Here is a 6,000-nt window from a genome sequence, read left to right on the forward strand (position 1 = left end):
TTAATTGTTTTACTAAAGTGAGATTCATCCCAGTAGGTGTGAGTGATAAGTTATGATACATTGTATTGTCAGACTTGACTAGTTGGTGGGAAACAACTGGTGCTAAATACAGGAAGTCACACTCTAAAATCTTAACGAAGTTACAAATACAGTGGTTAGAATGATCCTTGTTAAACAAAGTTACATTATCTTTGTCTATTTCTATAAAAGCACAGGCAGTCTTTAAACATACACAACCCTGACCAATATATACAAGTACAGTCCTTTGACTGGTGTTTGAATGAACTTCAAAATGACAAACACCCTGTTCAGTATCAAGACATATATCTTGAGCATCAAATGTGTTACTTTCACAAATGAACCCTTGTTGTTCCCGGGAAATGCAAGATTCCAGATTCACAGTTTGCCATTTTTCACCTATTCTCCGTGCCCATGTTCTGTGTTCTGAAGGGTAGAGCACTGATCCCTCATGATTCAGTCCTAATGCTATAATGGGATAAATAACATAAACTGTGGCATTGCGGATGGTGAGCACAAAAGCAGTAGCTGTGTTAATGGTTGGATCATAGGTGAAGTTTACCAAGGTCCACCAGGACTGAAATTTCTTTTCAAAATCAGTAGCATTGTCTCAGACAGCTTTTCGAATCTCAATTGGAAAGGTTCCTTCGCTTCCTTCTCTTATAACCCAGGCAGCTGTTGACTGCAACCACAACTGTGCCTGTATACAGCTAAAAGCTAAGGACGTATTACTCTGAGCCGTACCAAGTGCATCTATGATTAATCTATGGTCTTGGTCCTCTGCTTCTTTCCAACTTGGCAACACTTTTGAAACCTGCCACTGACTAGTTCTCAATGCCAACAAAGATGATTGTAAAGGTTGTTTTAATTTAGTTAGATCACTTGTTGCAGTGGCCAATTTGTTCGTTAATATTTCCGAATCGATTCCATTCAGAATTCCTAGTCTTGTCTCTAACATTCCGGTCAGATCTCTCCGCATTCTACCCCTGGTGTATGCTTGTTTTTGCAACCATGTTGTCCAGCCCTCAAAGGATGTTTTTAGGAAGGAAGAGCAGGCTGGCTGGACTTCAGAGATGTTAGTTTGCATCAATAGTTCAACACGCTTGAGAGACCATTCTGGATTAGACAACAATTGTTGCTGACCCATGTTTTTTATCACATATGGGCTTATTTCATAAATTTTGGGTCCAAACCTGGGTGGCGTGATCTGGGTTTGGGCTGGAGTGCTAGTGTCGGCTGTAATGGGTTTAGTTGTGGCATTTATTCTAAATTTGAAGGAGAGCCCAATTTTATCGTGGGCCCAAAGGCAGTCCACTTCAACAGTCTGTACTAGGGTGAAATTATACCAACAGTCTAATTCACTTGAACGACTACAAACCTCTTTGTGTTTGTCTATGGGAGTGGATGAAGCACTAATTTGGATTGCTTTCTTATGAGTGGTTCCATTAATCAGTCGGCATCCAACTTTGATTCCCTCTCTTACAGTCCCTTGGAGTGACCACAACCTTTGTTTTTTCTGCCACTCTTGTCTTTTATATACTCGATTTTCATGCATGACCACAGTTGATAGGTTTAGATTCTTTATATTAGAATACTCTCCCATGGATCCAGTGTACCAGGTAAAAGCTTGGGACCAGGGCCACTCAGCATTGTTCTGGCTAGAAGTATTTCCCAGTTTTTGGATTGTAATTATGATTATAAACAAAAAATTTTTCTCAATTAAGCTCTTGCAGCTTAGGTTACAAAACATTCTTACCCACCATGCACTTATTTTGTTTGGGTGAATTTTAGTTTCAGTCCTTTATCTCCTGGTGTTACTTTCTAAGAAGTTTTAGGAGCTTTCTTTACTCGGGAGTGGTGAATTCAGGCATTCTGCTCTTGGATCTTAATTGCAGTGAAAGTGGTGAGAAGCACTTGGAACAGTCCTTCCCACTGTGGCTCCAAGGTCTTTTCTGTAAGAGACTTGACATACACATAATCTCCAGGCTGTATGTCATGCACTGGCCCATTTAGCCTTCTGCTCTGAGTTCCAGCCACATGTTTCTCAATTTTTCTGAGTTGTTTACTTAAAGCTATTATATAAGCAGTCAGCCTTTCTTCTCCAATTTGGGTGGATATCCCTTTCTGTACACTATATGGTCTCCCATAAAGCATTTCAAAAGGGCTCAGATTTTCTTTATTTTTGGGCTTAGTTTGAATCTGCAGCAATGCTAATGGGAGGGACTGGGGCTAAGGCAAATTAGCCTCCTGCTCTAGTTTCAAAATTTGTTGCTTGATCAGATGGTTCATTTTCTCAACTTGGCCACTTGACTGGGGATGGTATGGTGTGTGAAGTTCCTAGTCTATGCCCAGATGCTGACTGATCTGTTGAACTATTTTTGAAATGAAATGTGGTCCCCTATCTGAAGATATTGTGGCTGGAACTCTAAAGCGTGGAATTATTTCTTGCAGCAGCACCTTGGTTACTTCCCGGGCTTTGGCAGTCCTGGTGGGGAAAGCTTCTGGCCACCCTGAAAAGGTATCTGTTAATACCAATAAATATCGATACCCCCCTTTTCTTGGTAATTCTGAAAAATCAATTTGCCACTGCTGACCAGGTCCATGACCTTTTCCAATTTGACCCAGGTTTGGTTTAGGGGTATTTTTAGGGTTAGTCTGGAGGCAAAGGTCACACTGCTGGGCCACTTGAGTGATAGTGGCATATAAATTACTGGCAGTGATCTTTTTAATCAAGTAATTATACAAAGCGTCAATTCTTCAATGTGTTTTCTGATGTTCTTCTCTTACTAATGGCCATAGTAAATGAGAGGGGATAACCAGTTTTCCTTCTGCTGTAACCGCCCATCCCTCCTGGTTATATGTTCCCTTTTGATCCTCAATTAACATTCTGTCCTTTTTACTGTACACAGGCTTACCTTCTAGGGAGATTTGGCCATCGGGAATCAGGGCTCCTTCTACTGTCACCTCACCTTTTGCTGCTTTTTTTGCCTCTCTGTCCGCCAGCTCGTTTCCCCCTTCCAATTCTGAGCTCACTTTCTGATGTGCCTTAATGTGCATGATTGCCACTTTTTCAGACAGTTGAACTGCTTCTAGCAGCCGTATTATTTCTTGTGCATGTGTAATGTTTTTCCCTTGTGAATTTAACAGCCCTCTTTTTTTCTAGATGGCTCCATGAGCATGTACTACCCCAAATGCATATTTTGAGTCTGTGTAAATGTTTATCCTCTTTTCTTTTGATAGCTCTAATGCACGAGTTAGGGCAATTATTTCTGCCTTCTGTGCAGAGGTACCTGCTGGTAACGATCCTGATTCGATCAAGTCTCTGGATGTGGTAACTGCATACCCAGCATGTCGTTTTCCATTCATGATGTAGCTGCTCCCATCAGTGAACCAGGTTTCTGCATCATCCGAAGGGGTGTCCTTCAGGTCTGAGCAGCTGGAGTAAGTGGCTTCAATGGTCTCCAGGCAATCATGATGAATTGGCTTGTCTTGGTTCCCGCTAAGGAAAGAAGCTGGGTTTGCAATGTTAGTTACCACTATTTCTACATCATCTTGTTCTACCATGATAGCTTGGTATTTCAGGAATCATTGTGGGGAAAGCCATTGGCCTCCCTTTGTTTCCAGTACTGAGGATACTGTGTGAGACACTAGTGAAATGAATGAAATGTAAGAAATTCCCATTTTTGACACAGTCTGTCATTTGTTAAGAAAGTTATGCTGTTTAAAATGTTATGCCAGTTGTAACCTGTCTGTTAAGAAAGTTATGCTGTTTGTACCAAAATTTGTACCCTCAAAACCTTATTCCAAGTTGTATACCCCCTCTAAAACCCCGGGTTTCCTTCCCCTTCCGTCGGGCTAGACTGTCACCATTCCCCGCCGGCTCCTCGAACTGCCGGCCCCGCCTAATAGGAAAATCCAAGGATTTCCATGGTGCACCGCTCCAAACCGAAGTGCAGTTGCCGACAAACGGACCCAAAAGCCGCGGCCCAGCACAAAATCCAGATAAAAGGGAAACACTACAACACCGAGAAGACCATCAGCTACCTAGAGACCGAATTCTGCTTCTGCCGCCTCGCCATGACCACAAAGAGACTGGGAAGAAGTGACGCCCCTAGACCACCCGAGCCCAGTTGAGTTCCTGGGGATTCCCGCGAAGCCGGAACTCCCAACTCTGCTGCGGCGAGAGCAGCAGGTTCGCCTGACAACTGATCCTCAGTGGCGGCCGGAACGAGAACGGTGACAGGAGCGAGAACAACGACAGGAGCGGCGACGGCGCAGGCGACCCCTCGAGTTCCCCCTTGAAAGAGCTGACTAATAAAGGCTTTTCAAAGGAGCAGGTCTCCTGGCCCATTTATAACAATTTGAGGGCTCGCCGGGATCTAAGCCATGCCCAGAAGAGGACCAGGACGGGAAGGCGCAGCCCGACCTCGAACCTCCTGGACAGCTGGACATCCTGGACCAAAGGACGACGCTTGCCAGCCTCGTGGGACGCCACTGAGGAGCATCGGTAAGAACAACCGGTGGCGGGAGTGGAGACGAGCGAATGTGGAGTGAATGAGAGGGGGGCCTGCAGCTCGGACCCCCCCAAGCGATTTTGGACTGCTGAGTACCGCATTTCCGCACCCCCATGAGGGAGCCGGCCGGGAGAAGCAGGAAGCAAGTGTACTGGGAGTGACTGAGGCGTCTCCAGGGGCATAGGGGCCCCCCTGGGGACGTGCAGAGGAATTTAGAGAGGGAGTGGCACGTCAAAGAAGTGTGTGGCAGAAAAGGCTTGGGCCAATTTCAAGCGTGCGAAAGGGCTCAAGCAGTGTGAGGCACGCACCACACTGGCTGAGGTTATAGCCCGGGATGTCACAGGAGACTAGCGCTGGCTGGGGTAGCGGCTGGAACCCTAAGGGTGGGTTGCCCAGGCTACTTTCGGGGCTTGTGAGTTGGCACTGGCTGGGGTAACTACCGGGGTGTGGGGAGAGAAAGAGAGCACTGGCTGAGGCTACAGCCCAAAGCGCCTGAGTACCAACTGGGATAGCAAGGATAGGCTGCTTTTGGGGTGCTTTGGAGACTGGCTGGGGTAGCTGTCGGGGTGCTGGGATAAAGAGCACTGGCTGAGGCTACGGCCCAGAGCGTCTGAGTACCGGCTGGGGTAGCAAAGATAGGCTGCTTTCGGGGTGCTTTGGGGACTGGCTGGGGTAGCTGTCGGGGTGCTGGGATAAAAGAGTCTGCATTGGTCGGGGGTACCCAGGGAAGAGGTACACTGTCCGGGTACAGAGAGGTAGAACTGGTCGGGGGTGCCCAGGAGGGACACTGTCCGGGTGCAGAGGAGTAAGAGTTATGGGAGTCCAAGAGTGCGAGGGACTTTTAGGTAGGGTGAGTGAGTACATCGCACGCTGTATGTCCAAATCCTGGCAGTAGGTGGTGGCTGGAACCCTGGGCCCTGGTTGACCGGCCACTTACGGGGATTTGCCTGGCGTACAGGAGAGAAAAGGAGTGCTGGCTAAGGGGTAGTGGCTGAGGCCCTAAGGGCGGGTCACCAGGCCACCTGTGGGGCATTCCGAGCACTGGCAGGGGTAGTGCCCAAACCTTAAGAGAGGGTCCCTGGGGCTACTTACAAGTGTTCAAAGAGTGAGTGAGAGTTAAAATTTGGGTTGCCCGCCTTTGTGTGTGTGTAGGGGCACCTTAAAGAAGTTTAGTTAAAACAAGGTCAGATAATTTTGCTTTGTGTTGCCCTGAAGTAAAGTTTCTGTCAGGGTAAGAGCACCGTAGTTTTCATTTGAGACCCAGTGAAAATGGGGGCGTACTTAAGTAGAGTGGAGCCAGTTGAGGAGAAAAAGAGAGAAAAAGATAAGAAATATTCCACCAGACAGTCCACTAGGACAAATGTTAGAACTATGGGAGGTTGATGAGGCCACTAAAAGCTTAGACAGAATCAAGATGATCCATTATTGCATAGAGGTTTGGCGTAACCTAAATTTACCTGAAAAATGG

General features: G+C 46.5%; 1 long non-coding RNA gene across 1 annotated transcript; it reads right to left on the reverse strand.

Annotated features, from left to right (window-relative positions):
• Positions 1–1,827: 1,827 nt before the first annotated feature.
• LOC136373243 (uncharacterized) lies at positions 1,828–3,471 on the reverse strand. The gene is made up of 2 exons (XR_010745600.1): positions 2,934–3,471; positions 1,828–1,980 (listed from the first exon to the last, which is right to left on the reverse strand). It is a non-coding gene; the product is annotated as an uncharacterized lncRNA (long non-coding RNA).
• Between the last annotated feature and the right edge of the window lie 2,529 nt (positions 3,472–6,000).

The sequence above is a fragment of the Sylvia atricapilla genome, chromosome W (assembly GCF_009819655.1).
Source record: "Sylvia atricapilla isolate bSylAtr1 chromosome W, bSylAtr1.pri, whole genome shotgun sequence".
NCBI lineage: Eukaryota > Metazoa > Chordata > Aves > Passeriformes > Sylviidae > Sylvia > Sylvia atricapilla.